Source organism: Enhydra lutris, unplaced genomic scaffold, assembly GCF_002288905.1.
Source record: "Enhydra lutris kenyoni isolate GAN:26980312 unplaced genomic scaffold, ASM228890v2 scaffoldscaffold2, whole genome shotgun sequence".
Classification (NCBI taxonomy): Eukaryota; Metazoa; Chordata; class Mammalia; order Carnivora; family Mustelidae; genus Enhydra; species Enhydra lutris.
Genome location: NW_019154086.1, coordinates 21,510,251 through 21,526,724, shown reverse-complemented (window position 1 = coordinate 21,526,724; position 16,474 = coordinate 21,510,251).

Sequence of the window (16,474 nt, the reverse complement as noted above, 5' to 3'; positions counted from 1 at the left end):
ATCTAACCTGCGTGGGATATACCATTTCAGTTTAACACCTAACTTCCCCCCTACTCTTTCTAACTTCTACACTCATTTATTGAGTTTTCCAGATGAGACAGCTATTTGACACAGGTTAAATTATTTTTAGAGAACTTGGAAATCATTCCAAGAGTTAGTGGCAAGAATGGCATTTCCTTTGTTAGAAATAGCAAAGAAGGTTTGGCTTCTCCTGGGCCTCTTTCACCTTGGTTTCTTCAGGCCCTGGTAATACAGATGTAGCAAGAATTTAAAAAAGCATTTTGATGAAGTGAACAAATAATAGCAACTGTCTACACTCTAGGAGTTATGTATGCAATTCAGTTGAAATAACTTTTCATGTTTCTATAATAGAAAAAAAATCAAAGTAGCTGAGCTTTTAAAATACATTTCAGAGTGATTCCAAAGTTTTGACCGTTTTTAGCTAATCGTGTGGAAACTATGTTCTATTTTTCTTGCTTATATTTAGTTTTTCTAAATACAAAAACACAAAATCCAATAATTAAGTTCCAGGAAATATATTTAAAAGCCACAGATACCTCTTTTTTATATTCTTCCAAATAAAACTCTCTCATCTCGAAATCTTTTATTAGGATTTCATGAAACACCATTTAATGATTTGTCATTTTAATATTTATGCACAAACTGCTTAAATTTCAAAGAAGATTAATTTAAATAATGAATATTAACATTTTAATTAATATTTTTCCATTAGATGTCTTTAAAATTATAGGGAAAGTTTAATAATAATGCCTCCATTTAAAAAGGATGTAAGGGTATCTATGAAGTACAATTTTATTGCCCAGACCTCGCAAGAAAAATTCAGCAATAGTCCATCAGACATAAAGTTTCATGTAAAGAATTGAATATTAAGTACTTAAGTGTTGACAATATTGGTCTCTTGAAATGTAGAGTATTGATTTGTGAATAAAATTCCATATGTAAGGTTTGGGTGGATATTGTAGCAAACAATTAACGTGAATAATGAACTTGTGACGTATTAGATATCTAAATGTTCAATTGGTGATATTTTGAATCATTTATTAACTGAGAAGTATCTTCATTAGTGTCACCTTTTAATCATTGCCTAAAAAGCAACTTTCTGTATTTTAGCTCTATCTTGTACTTCCTAACTCACTCAAAAATATTTATTAAGTGTCTACAACATTAGATACTGTTAGAGGCATGAAAAAAACCAGTGGTGAACAAGATGGATGTATTCCCTGCCTTCATAAACTTACAGTCTAGTAGTCGACACGAGCCAACAAGAGCCATGGTTTTTCAACATTCTTAGCTTTGCAGTGAGTTTTATAGTTCATCAATCCTTTTATAATTCACTAATCCTTCACTAAGTCTATTTCTCACTAATTTGTTAATTCTCCTATATTAATACATACTTTGATAAGTCAAATGTATTCCACCTAACCTTAAAATTCCACACAGCAGATTTTACTCTTAATGCCACTACAGGAAATGAAATATTTTTTTTTAAAACTTGTGAAATACCATTTTACATTTATAGAACACTGTATTATTTTTTGCCATGTAAAATGGAAGTCTACTTTCGAATATGTTATTGCAACTGTAATGGCATGGGGATTGAGGTAGTGGAAGTAGAAGGAAGAAAAGAGTATTTCTCTTATTCTGAAAATTGTCATATCCGTTCAGCATCCACTACTGCTTTCTCTTTTGGTCAAGAGAGTGTTTCCCAGTGATAGAGGAGAGTTTTTAGATGTTTCCAAGAATCTGACTTTATTACAAAGCAAGTAATTCTCTCAGGCATTAAAAAAATATCTTGCTATTCTAGTGATGTATTAAAACAAGGTTAAATTATTTATTTTTTTATATTGTGGCAAAATACACAGAATGTAAAATTCACCATCCTCACCAATTTTAATTGTACAGTTCAGTGGTATTCAGTACCTCCACATTGTTCTGCTGTAATCATCCAGGATTCTTTTTTTTATATAGGTGGAATTTACTGATGTCAACTGAGCATTTGGAGTCCTCAGTACAAGTTGTTGGTCTACTTAAATAGCTTAACTCATGTACTGCCTTTATTTAGGATAGTTTTCATATTCTGTAAACACTTTGGTTGTTTGAAAATATATTTTCTGTAAATTTCTTCTTATTCACAAGGCCTGAAGCAAAGGCATTTTTCACATTTAAACAATAATACTTTTTCTAGGGATGCAGTGATTAGAAGTCCAATCATTTTTCACTATGCATATCAGTTGTAGCTCATCCACTTTAATATATTTCTAAACATGCTGAAAAAAATATATAATCAGTAAATTCATTGGGCTCTATGAAATATTAATCAAATTTTAATTCCATTGTGAACAACCTTCATGAATTTCTGAGATTTTGTACCCTTTTCCTATACTCGCTTCCTGGAAGGCTCTCCGGACTGCCTCAAAGCCATGGGATAAAGATTCCCAAAGCCTTGAGACCACCAGCAGCAGGTCCCAACCAGTATTCCATGGAATGCAGATTCATAGTATTTAGTAAGGAGAAAAGTGGAAAGGGAGAGAATTGCTTGGGTTTTAGAGTAAAAAACAACACTACCAACTAAGAAATTCTAGTTGTCTAATTTCTTAAACGGAAATAAGTAGTAGACTCTAGTGCAATACTTATTAGGAACTCTAATATCCCATTGTGATTTGTGAATTTTCAGTAGAACAGACATAGTATGCAAAGAATTCCAAATTGTTTAACTAGGAGTTCCTTTCTTCAGGACTGTTTTGAAAAACTAGCATCCCAGGGAACACCTTTTGTGAAAAATGGGAATAAATATATAATCAAGTGATCCCTCAGAAACATCCTTGGTCTGGATACCCCGATCACACATTTTTATGGTGTTTCTAGTAATTGCCCGAGAGAATTCTGAGCAAGGCCTATATTACTTTATAGTTTCCCATGGATTTGCTGTGAGCCAGTAAGTATTTCTTAAAAGGGAGTTTTGGAAATGCAAAGTAAAATGCTGATAAAGCTCTTTTAAAGAGGTCTTCCTTTCTTGCTTCTCTGATTCATATGAGAAATTGAGTAAATAATTTTGTAAACCTTAAGGACAATTAGGAAGATGTAAAATAAATTATATTCTTTTTAAATGAAATATTATAAAAGTTTTATAGGAATATGTATTAGAAAATGAAAGACCAAAGTTTTACTAACATCTGGGCATTTTATAGTAGTTTTACATACCATATTTTGAATAACCCCTGGGGATTATTAAATGATTTAAAAAATTCCAAAGAGAATGTTTAGTAGCGCACTGGAATGAATATAATTCCTTTCTGAGAATCACTAAATGGTTACATGAGTTGTTGTCATGTCATAATTGAAGTGTGTAAATTCTACTAATACTCGAGTTATTATGATCTAAGTCTTATTTACTAATGATCTTTGTATCATTTATTAAGTGCTTAACATAAATTATCTCCAGGTCTATGTGCACACACATAGATACATACAAAGACCTATTTGTTGTTGGTAAAAGGTTATGGAGAATTTCCTTTTGGATTGTATATTTAAGACATTTTTGGTTAAAACTCTACTTAAAATTCCAAATTATTACAAATGAATGTACACAGTGTAGCATTCAGAAAAATCATCTTTCTCACTAACAAAAGCCTCCAGTAACACATGACTTTGATATATATACTTAAATTTTAAAATTAGTAAATAGTGGTATCAATCAGTTCACAAAGGACCTGGCTAAAATAACCCTCTCTTCAAAATATGAGATCTAACCTAGCTATGTTAGGTTAATCAAAACAAAGGAGAGGCATTTAAACAGAGTAGAGGATCTTGCATTACTTGGAAGCTGAGAAGCACAGAACTGGAAAATACCTTAAAGCCTTTCTAGTCTTTTTGTTTTATAGGCAAGGAAACGGAGGCTCCGAGAAGTAGGTCCCACAGTGAATACATCACAGAATGAAGACTTTCTTGTCTTATGTCTTTCATCTTTTGCTTTTTGATTGTTACCTTTTCTGAGACATATTAGAAATTCTTTTGACTGGAAGGGTCAGTGAACTTTGCTTTACAGAAATCCCTTTGAATTCTAGCTGTAGTATCACAGAACTTCCAAACTTGCAGTGTCCTCCTTTTTGGATATTCACACTGTATGTGAGAGCAGTAGTTAAATACAGTTATAAGGAATTGAAGCCAATGAGAGGTTCATGGTCCTAATGGTTTCACTGTGTTCCAAGAAAAACAATCTGAATTTTAAAGGTTTTTATATCTTCTTCAGCATATATTATTCAAATTTCATATTTTGAAAAACTGTTTAGCCTACAAATTTTAACAATATCTTATTTTGCTACTGCTATCCATTTCTGTAATGAATGGTAAGTATAATTCCTAGATTTAAGCTACATATACATGCATTATTCATTTAATATACATGAATTAATTTACATGAATTATTATTTATTTATCTGATACATGCCAAAGCAACCTCAAAGAAATATTATTGGTTAATGCACCCACGTTAGCCATAAGGAAAAGTTGCATTAACTTTTTTCTTTTTCTCATTCTTGTGAGAGCATTTGGGATAGAAATCCCAGAGATACCAATGCATCCATTGTGTACAACTTTAACTAACCAAGTGTACTGCCTTTTATTTATTTACTCAGCAATTCAGAGAAATTTAGAATAATTCAATAAAAATGATCTGAATATGTATGGACTTCTAAAGCAACAGTTACCAGCCTTGATCATGAAGCAGAACAACTGACTACCATAGTAGTCAAAGTGGAATATGAATTACTTGAACATTTAATCATATTACATGAGCTGGAATCAGTACTACTTAGAAAACCGTAAGTCTATTACAGGTATATAAAACAAAAATCTTAAGCATGAATATATATGACCACAAAAATTTATTAACTGTTCAATTTAGGCACAATCACCTTTCTGAGAAATTCCATCAATATATATTTTATAATAGTTGGATGTTCACTTTGTCAGACTTAACAATTTTTGGACACCAATTTTTTAAAAGATTTCTATTTATTTACTTGTCACACAGAGAGAGAGAGCACGACCAGGGTGAGGGGCAGAGGGAGAAGCAGGCTCCTTGCTGAACATGGAGAACCAGGCTCCCCGCTCAACAGGGAGCCTGATGTGGGACTTGATTCCAGGACCCTGGGATCATGACCTGAGCTGAAAGCAGTGCTTAACCAACTGAGCCACCCAGGTGTCCCGGACATCAATTTTTTTAAAAAAGAACTTTCAGTGATCAAAGTGTTAAAAAGAAAATCCAGTTAAATGTGAACTTGGAAAATGGCCACATTCAACTAAATGATGGAACCCTTCTCCACATTCTCAGCACACCGTTGTAGAGTTTGGGAACTGTCACTTCAAAGTCTACATATAGTTTATGGATCAATAATTAAATAATAGGTAAATATGGTGGCTGTATTTCAATCTCTAAATGTATAATTTTTAAAAATAGAGAACCTAAAAGTTTATTCAATCATGTACATTTTTTTACAAACTTAGTTATCATAAAAATCATGCTTCTTTTAAATAAATTTTTATGATATTTTTGTGATGATATTCTGTGATAAGTCATAAGCATAACTGAAATATTACTTTTGGAATGAATTACATAAACTTAAGAAATCAGTAGCTAGCTATAAAAAAAAGGTTAAATAAGTCTTATATTTGTTAGCTCCCCATCATTTGATTTGACAATGTCAGTTCACTGGCTGATATGGTATCTTTTCCACTCTGATTGTTTGAAAGCATTTGTTGCAACAAATTAATCTTTTTGAAGGGCTTTGCTTTTCTCTTTATTTCCTTGTCTATTCTTGCATTAATGGGTATATTTCTCTTGAATGTTTTATCCTGATTTCTTTTTTTTCTTCTTTGTAAACAACAAGAATATTTTATCTTTTCTAACTCACAGGATTGATGCCAGATTATTTGCTCATGAGGGAATACTTCTTAGACACTAAAGTATTATATGGATGTTACTATCCTTCACATCATTATTTAATCAAGCAAAATGCAGTGAGTCAACAGGCTCAGTGTATAAATAAAGTAGTTTAACAGATGTTTTTTTCTCAAACTGATTGCATGTGTTTATCTTTGGGTGATGAAAATAATTATATAATTGGTTAATGACATTTATCACAGTCTTAATATACACCAGACACTATAATAAGTATTTTTCAAACAAGTTAATTAATCGTCACAATAATTACTTAGCAGATATGAGTCTGCATCTGATTTTTCTTTTTAACAGTTGAGAAAGTTGATACTGAAAGGACTCATAACTTGCAGAAGTCCTGTGGATCCTAAGTGGGACAGAGCTCAGGTTTGCCTGATTCTGGGAGCCAAGCTCTCAACTATACTATGCATGCAATTCTAAAACACTACCATATAGACTGAAAATCTATCACTGAAAATGTTGGAAGGCAATAAAAATTTGGTAAATCCAAATAAGAGTGCATTCATATTCCAGATGCTGATTCGGACACATAGAATTAGTCACATTTTCAACCACCATTATTGTGCTGTATAAGAAATGTGTGTGTACACTTTTTTGGACATGTATATAAGAAACTTATAAACAAGTGCTATCTCTGGGTGACCTTGACTTTTTTTTTTCCATTTTATTTTATTTTACTTCTTTTCAGTGTTCCAGCATTCTTTGATTATGCACCACACCCAGTGCTCCATGCAATACGTGCCCTCCTTAATACCCACCACCAGGCTCACCCAATCCCCCCACCCGCCTCCCCTACAAAACCCTCAGTTTGTTTCTCAAAGTCCACAGTTTCTCATGGCTTGTCTCCCCCTCCGATTTCCCCCAATTCACTTCTCCTCTCCATCTCCCCATGTCCTCCATGTTATTCCTTATGCTCCACAAGTGACCTTGACTTTATACAAAAAAATTCATTCTAATTTCACCTGTACCTTAGTCTCTCCCAATTCTCAACCAGATCCTTAAAAATCAGAACTAAAAAAAAATCCTTGATTAATCTAAGATATTGCGTGCTTTGGTTCTTTGCTTACGACAGTATTACATGTAACTTTTGTCCCTACTTATCTGTCCACTTAACTTCAGATGTTTGTTACAGAAATTCTTTATTGGGACATGGGCATCAGGTTTTCCTTTCACATTTGTGGGAACATAATTCTTTGTTTCTCAGAACTCAAAGAGACAGAGCTTGCATTCCTCCTTTAAAAACTTTTGATGATGACTCTTTCCACCAAGGAATCCATCATCTCTACCATCCCCTTCTCACTTAGGTTTCTACATCCATTCCACCATGTGCCCTCCAGCTACATCAAAGAATTGCTTTACCCCTGAACTCACCTTACTTCCATACCATTCCCTCTGTCTGAAATCCTCTTTATTCTCTACATGGTGAATTATTCATCTTTAAAAGATCATTCAAGGAGTCTTACCTAGCCCTAACCCCCCACCCAAAAGTATAGAGTTTTCTTTTCAAACTTCTACAGCACAGAAGCTGGCACATAATGGGAGAGAAACAATGATTTATGGAATTGTCAACAGCATTAAAAATGAATTAGAGACTGATCTACCTGTCAGGAGGCCTCTTCTCTCTTACAAAATTTAGAGCTCCTTGTTTAAATTTCAAACACTCATTTCCCCTGTGGCTATAATTGGCTTGGACTAGCAATAGCCAAATGAACATATGTGGACAGTAGATGCCAAATAATGTGATTTTATTGAAATATGCATGTGGCTTTTTTGTTGGCGGGAGAGTATACCGCTATCCCAACATATATACTTAGTTCAAAAAAATGCAGCATAAGGAAAAAACCAGATCCCATCTGCCAGGCAAAATAGCTATAAAGTGGAGAAATCAGGTTTTTAATGAATCCATTGAGAGTGACTTGAGTTATTTTTTAATGTAAGAGCAAATAAACTCTTGAGCAGAGCCGCATAGCCACGGAGCATTCTTTTAATTTATAGCTAGCAAAGTCCAAATCCTGGTTTTAGCTAAATTAGAATGTTCCCAGAAGAGAGAATGATTAGACAATGCAAGTGGGCTTATACTGGCCTTCTAAAATCTGGCTCACAGTCTAAGGGGACTAGAATTCCATTCTCAATTCAAGACATGTAAACACTTCTCTATATATTCGTGAGACACACTGCACAACTTGGCTGGATTTTTCTGTTTTCTTTAGCACATATCCACAAAAACAAGAGTGTTGCTCTTCCATATTCCAGTCTGAAGGAGTGTGGGATAAGGGCAAACACCTGTTCTTTTTTCTTTCTTGGCCAACATTTTCTGTCTCCATCTTTGGACTTCCATTTTACCAATGCTTTTTTTTCTTCCCTTTTCTACTGATATGATTACTGGAAATAGAATTCATTCATAAGATTTTAATGGTTAAAAAAGACATACACTCTATTGATAAAAATTAGTTATGAGGTACATCATGTAAAGGCCAAAACATCATAAATAATCAGAGGTTTGGTGTCTTGTCACTACTGAGATATATTGCTTTCCTTGATATGTCACAGCACTCCCCCTCACAGCAGGATAGAGAACTCTGCAGAAACATGACTTTGAATCTCACATGTGTCCTGTTCCGATTGAGTATCTTGGACAGTGGTTTAACGTGTCTGTCCCAGGAAAGAACAGCCGTGTAATCCAAGCAAAATACCTAATCTTTTATTTTATTTATTTTTTTATCCCCATAATGAATTTGTGTATTTATTTATTTATTTTTGTTTCAAGTTTTTATTTAAATTCCAGCAAGTTAGTTCAGGATAATATTAGTTCAGGCATAGAAATCAGTGACTTGTCACTTAGATAAAACACTCATCATAACAAGAGGCCTCCTTATTTCCCATCACCCATCTAGCCCATCTCTGATCTGAACAGAGAAAGACAAAGTGAAATGAAGACTCAAAGTTACGAGGAAGATTAAATAAAAATAGAGTCCAATACCTGCACCATATAGATTCTCAGTAAATGTAAGTGGAATATGGACTATGTAGTCTAAGTCTGTTAACAGCAATACCATAGCAATAATAACAAAACCAGCATCTCTAACTTCATGCTTGCCTAAGACTATACATGTATTAGTTCTCCTTACACGCCTGCAATAGCCCTTGTGGTAGTTACTCTTGTTTTGATCTTTCATTTGTAGAGAATGAGTCTGCAGTCTCTTACAAGTACTGTCTTGTACAGGACAGTACTTCCCAAATAAAAAAATCAGAATATGGGAAGTGACCATGGAAAGTGTAACATGATATATTTGAAATTAGAGGCTTTCTCAGAAAACAGAGGATAAAGAATTATAGTTCTTCCTTCTATGGAATATCTTTATATTTCAGAAGAAAAGTTAAATAAATCACATTTTTAATAGTTATCAAGGAAACTTATCCAAAGGGCTAAATCATTCCTCTAGCATTTATGCCTTTGAGTAAAATAAGTTTTCTAAGTATCTAAATTGTCCCAAATTCTAAATATCTATATTCTGCTATTTTTACCAGCAGAAAAATGGCTATTGGTATTTGGATTCTAATACTGTTTGTTTTCTAGTTCCTAGAAGAATGGTATTACAAAAATATTTGCTTACTACTTAAAGCTAAAAAGAGATGAGGATGTCACACTCATTAGGGATTGCACAAAGGACATCATGTACTAGGAGACTGAGATGTCTGGGACGCTCGGTTACAGAATCTCTTGAACCATATTTGAGTAACATAGTATGGAAATTGATGAAATAGAGAAAAGAATGGATAATATGAGTCATGTCCAAATGTGTGATCAAATAAGTTGTAAATATCTGAACCCATATTATTCTTTGTGATTTTTCTTAAGCCCCTGTAAACCACAAGCCAAAGAAACCCCATCCTATTATTCATGGTGCATAATTGACACATTCTGGTAAATTGGACATGTCACTATATTCTGGAATTTCTATTCTACTTAAATCAGAGGTGTTATCACGAGGAATTGACTATTCCTTTAACATTGTTTTCAAGGGCAATTTGCCACAGTGACTCCTTGGACAAGCCAGTGTTTTCTGTCAGTATGGGAGGAAAGTGAGAGTGGGGTAGGGAGAAGAAGAGAGGAAAAGAAAAACTAAGACTTCTGACCCCTAGAGTGTTGGGCAAATATGTTAGCAATGTTTAAAGTAATTGAATCCAAGGGTTGAAAGGACCTTAGAAATCCCATAGTCTTAGTTCTCACTCAACATCAATGTTATAACTGTATGTCTGACATCCATCCAACTTCTTTTTGAATATCAGATTCTTCCCTGATTCCTAGAAACGTCTTTCTTGAATTAAGACAAGTGTTGACTCCATAAACTTACAGTGTTTGGAAAATAAGTCTTGATACTCCTCTACCTGACAGTCTTTCAAATGGTTGAAGCCAGCCTTCATGTTTCATTACTCTGTTTTTCTCCAGGTGAAAAATCATCAGTGCTTTCACAGTTCCTGATATCATTTGCCAACCTCCTCTAAAAGTGTCCCAGATTAACAGTGAGTCTTTTTCTTAATTTCCAAAGATGTAGTTGTTGTTCAAAATAGATTATTATGTAAAGCTTAGTGTTCCTTTCCTGATTTTTTAAGTAATATATGTTTATTGAGGCAAATCGCCCATAATCTCACCCCGAAATAACCAACACTTATGTTTTCTTGTACTTCCTTTCATCTTTATACATTTTATATTGTTTTATAAAATAGATTATATATACATTTTGAGTACTGCTTTGTTTCTAATGTTACGCTTTGAGCAATTTCCCATGTTCTCAACGCTCTTTGAGGAGATGTCTGCAGCAATTCATCCTAAATCCAGTATTTTAAATTGTATCCTGATAATATCTTCTTCTTGACCCTTTCACCCTAAGTATCTGCAGAAATTCTTTTTGAAGCACTTAGTCAACATTAGGACTATAGGTTTAAAGACTTGTCGTACTTGCTAGGTAATCATTGATAACAAAGCACTTCAGGTACAATAGAAAACCAATGTTTTTTATTTAGAAAGTTGGTTTAAACCAACCAAAGAAATAGAACACTTCTGTCTTTGTTGACCAAGTCTTCCTTCTTGAAAAGACACTTCTGAAGCAGATAAAAAATTTTTTTGCACTCTCTATTCACAAGGTATTTAATCTTTGTATTCTCATGGCGACAAACTGAGTGCCATTAGCCAAGGAGACTCTCACCTGATGACAGAGGTGGATCCCTAGTGAAAGGAATCAAGTAAAGGTGAGGCAGCACAAGGCTTTGTAACCATAGTTACTTTAAGTCTAAGATTATAAATATATTGCTTCCATTATGAAAGATGCATTAACATTCCTTTATGTCCAGTCTTAGAAACCTTGTTATCAGGGCTAGCCTGTTTACTTACTTATCTCTTAAGAGAGGGCTAGGCTTAATTAACACTTAAACATTAACCTTGAAGATAGTCCTAGAAAGTGGCCAGAGAGGGAGGATAGGACTTTTTGAAAATGGGATAGAGTGATCTCAAAGAAATACTCAAATTCTGAGAAAAGCAAAAACTTTATCTTATTCACTTATTCAAGAATTTGCTTCTACTGACCCAGAAAATTCTGGAAATGACCTCCTCTATCTTTATACATGCACCTGAATGAAGTGAAGGGTGAAATGGGAGTACTTTATAAGGCAATCCTTAAAAACAAAATTGCTATATACTTTGCAGCTGATCATTCATCTAGTCATAACAGAGGTTTTCTTATATATGGTAAAAGATATTCACAGTAAACCACTTGAATGATTAATATATTCATAACAATAAGGTAAAATATTCTTTTATGACTGGGGAAACTGCTGTCTCAGACTTTCTCTGCCTTCGTAGCAAACATCCTGACAACTACATAGTTTTGTCATTTGCATGAGAGCCTGGATATTGTAAATCGCTACATTAATTATAGATGTATTGTATTGTTATTTCCATGTAGTTTTTTGAAGAGAAGTTACCAGTAAGAGTTGTCCCTAACTATTTATAAGAAATTTCCAGTGCAAGAAGTTTTCAACCAGCTTTCCAAAAATATTCTAAACTCTAGTGTTAGCCTTATTTGAGATCTTTTCTAAAGTTTCTTTGTCCCTTGTAAAGCAAGGAGAAACTTAATGCTCAAACAAAACAGGATTTTACCACTTAGTATGATAATCATTCCCAACTTGACTCCCAATGTTTACTTGACTCCTATGCACACTACAGAAATTAGCTCAAACATAATTTTCTGTTTTTCTGCAATAAGTTAACTAGTATGTCATATTTTATACCCTCATAGTAGCCTAATTTCATCATGTGACCTAACAAACTTTTAATTCTTACTCAATGTCAGTCTTCTCCCCCAAGTTTAAAGCGATGTCAAGACAGAGACCTAAACTACACTTTCTCATTGTTGTTTCCTCAGAACCAAAGATAGTGCCTTCATGGCTAGCCTTCCATAAATGTTTGCTGAATGAATAATATTGATGCTTTACGTATACTCTATCGGAGTCCTTGAAGCATGAGCTTTTCCATAATATTGCTTTATTAATTTTATCTGAGAAAGAAGATAAAGAGTGGCACTCCATATTTTTAAAGGCAATATCTGGAATATCTGGATTTAAGCACACCCTATGGTTAGTGAAAAAGTCTACCATTGGGGGGAAACCCAAGACTTTTCCCTTTCTATCCTATATTCTACCTCAGGAGGAGGATAAACATGAAGAAAGGGCAGTATTGGGTCAGTATTCTAAACAAGGATATAAAACCCTCCACGTGACAATGGGAGAGGTTAAAACATCTTGTGATCCAATAATAAATTTCCTTTGTAATTGGGAACAAATTTTCATGCTTTTGGTAATTGAGAATACATGCTTTAGTAGAGAGAAATTAAGACCATATGATCAGAGGAAACCTTTAAAAAGTATATATTATTATTTCTATTTATCTGGACCAGGATCTTTGCTTTCTTACAGATAACCTGCTAATACTGTTTTGCTTTGTTTTAAAGAGAAATTATGTAGTAAAATTTTTAAGTTATCCTCTTTGTAAAATCTCTCTATTTTTAGGGTATTGAAATAGCTATTCCAGATCATTACAATGCTGACTGGGGAGAAGAGACATCTCCTTTGCAAAAAAAATTCTAAATAATTTATGCAGATACTTCATCCCAAAGGAGGTGAAGTATAACTCCCATTACTTAAGTATGTGTTGTGCATAGTGAATTCTTTCCAAAGATATCATATGAGAAGGTGGAGAAATCTTACAAATACTATTTCAGCTAGGGGATCAAGGTTAACATCAGGAGTGATGTCATGTTGGTGGTATGATGTGATGAAAACGATAACATACATCTTTGATCTTCCCCAAAACTAACCATCCCAGTCTAATCATGAGAAAAACATCAGCCAAATCCCAACAGAGGGATGTTCTACAAAACACTGGCCAATATTCCTCAAAATGATCAAAGTCATCAAAAAACAAGGAAAGTCAGAAATTGTCACAAGCAAAAGAAGCATAAGGAAACATGACAACTAAATGTAACATAGTATCCTGGATGGGATAGGACTAGGCAAAAACTAAGGAAATCTGAGTAAAGTGTACACTTTAATATTAATAATGTATCACTATCGGTTCACTACTTGTAACAAGTGTGTAAGATGTTAAAGGAAAGCGTGTGTGGGAATTCTCTGTAGTATATTTCTAATTTTTCTTAAAGTCTAAAATTGTTCTAAATTGGAAAGCCTATTTAAACAATGACACTTTCAGGGCGCCTGAGTGGCTCAGTGGATTAAAGCCTCTGCCTTTGGCTAGGGTCATGATCTCAGGGTCCTGGGATTGAGCCCTGCATCAGGCTATCTGCTCAGCAGGGAGCCTGCTTCCTCCTTTCTCTCTGCCTGCCTCTCTGCCTACCTGTGATCTCTGTCTGTCAAACAAATTAAAAAAATAAATAAATAGGGACGCCTGGGTGGCTCAGTTGGTTAAGCAGCTGCCTTTGGCTCAGGTCATGATCCCAGCGTCCTGGGATCGAGTCCCATATCGGGCTCCTTGCTCAGCAGGGAGCCTGCTTCTCCCTCTGCCTCTGCCTGCCATTCTGTCTGCCTGTGCTTGCTCTCTCTCCCTCTCTCTCTCTTTCTCTCTCTCTCTGACAAATAAATAAAATCTTAAAAAAAAAAAAAATTAAATAAATAAATAAATAAATAAATAAAAAACAAAACAATGACACTTTCAGCCTTGGAAATCTTACCAGATTAAAATTCTTGTGGTCATAAGTTGAATCCTATTTACTCTAGTTGTTTTTATTTTTTTATAATTTTTTATTATGTTATGTTAATCACCATATAGTACATCATTAGTTACTTATGTAGTGTTCCATGATTCATGTTTGCATATAACACCCAGTGCTCCATGCAGTGTGTGCCCTCCTTAATACTCTAGTTGTTTTTAAAAGAATAGGGACCATACTAATTTCTTAGGGCTGCCATAACAGAGTATCACAAACTATGTGGCTTAAACAACAAAATTTTCTCACATTTCTAGTAGATAGAAGTCTGAGATCAACATGTTAGCAAGGCTGGCTCTTTCTGAGGGCTGTGAGGAAAAGTCTGTCGCATGCATCTTGCCTAGACTCTGATGGTTTGGTGGCAATCTTTGACATTTTTTGGCTTGTAGATGCATCACTGTGATCTCTGCCATTATCTTCACATGGTATTCTCTGTGTGTGTGTGTGTTTGTGTGTGTGTGTGTCTCTTTCTGCCCAAATTTCCATTTTATGAGGAGACTGGTCATATTGAATTAGGGTCTGCCCTAATAAACTCAACTTAACTTGCTCATCTGCAAAGACTCCATTCTCAAATAAAGTCATGTTCATAGGTACTGGGTACTCTGAAGACTTTTTGGAGGGATGCAATTTAATTGATAACAAACACAGTCTTTGAAGTATAAATGTCTGTTCATCTAGGAAATCACCTCACTTATTGGGAGACCACATAAGAGTGGTGGTAATTGGATAGAATCCCTATTTTCTTAAAGTCTGTAACTGCTTCTGCTGAAAATGATCTTGGAGTTAACTAACTACTGGTCCTTTCATAGGGCCAACCAGATATCAGGTTTTGCTAGATTTGAGTTGACAAAATCACAGCTAAAACTACAGATACAATATCCAGCTATATCTTAAATTGACAAGAATTTTTAAGCCCAAATGAATGGAAGCACATTGAATTTGGATATGCATATTTCTTTCTTCTTGTCCCCTCTTCACTTCCTCATCTGCACCATTTCCAACCATGTTCAACAGTCAGTGTTCGTACATTATTATAAAGCACAAAACTGTTCAATCATAAAGTCTTCAATGCAGAGTTCTAAGAAATCTGCCCAGACCAGCCTTTTGGAGATACCATGTCAGGAGCACTGTCTATGAGTAGGTCATGGATTCCTCGATGTATCAGACTTATAAACCCTCTAATGTAGGCATTTATCCTATCTCCCTGACCTGTTATAATGGCTCCCCTGCTATTACTCCTTTTTAAGGCTAATTCCTCCAGTTGGGCTTTGAATCACATCGCTTCAAAGAGGCACAAATTAAAGAATATAAATAGGTAAAATACATTATTTTAGAGAGCATATTAAATAGTAATAAGTGCTAAAAACAAAATAAACAAAGGATGGAAAGGCAACATGAAATGATGTAGACTATGAAATTTTAGTTAAGATGTCCAGGGATGATCTCACTGGGAAGGTAACTATATAGTGAAGAACTAAAAGAATGAGAAATTCAGGTATGTGGATATCTGAAGGGAGATATCCAATAACGTTCCAGGCAGGGGAAAGAGCTAATGTGAAAGTGCTAAGGAGAAGGCATGCCTGGCATGTTTGAGACCAAGGTAACTAAAACAGAGAGAATGAAGGGGAAGATGTTAAGAGATGAAATCAGAGATTTATCAGAGAACCAGATCACTTAAGTCATTTGTCAACATAGTAGTTTTGTTTTTACATTGAGTGATGTGGAAACCTAATGAAGTGTTTTTGTAAAGAAGAATAATAAGAAAATAACTATACATACTTTTTAGATAGAGGATAAATTGTGGAGAACTAGGGGTAGAAGCAAGGAGGCTAGTGAGGGACTAATGCAATAATTCAGGAAAGGAAAGATGGTGTCCAGGATGTAAAGAGTGGAGTGGTAAGAAATTGTTAACTTTGGGTATAATTTCATGCAGAACCAAGAGAATTTGTTGAAGCAACAGATGTGAAGAATGAGAAAGAGAGGGAAAACAAAACAAAGCAAAACAAATACTATCAAGATGTATGAAGGAATTGAATTACTGTTTAACTGAGATGGGAATGACTACAGAAGGTGCCACAAATTTAATGGCGAGAGGCCGATATCAGGAGGTCAGTGTTTGTTATATTAAGTTTGAGATGCCGATTATATTTTCAAGCAGAGATGTCAAGTAGGATGTTGAAAAGTTAGATCCAGGATTTGGGGGGAGGGTCCAGGC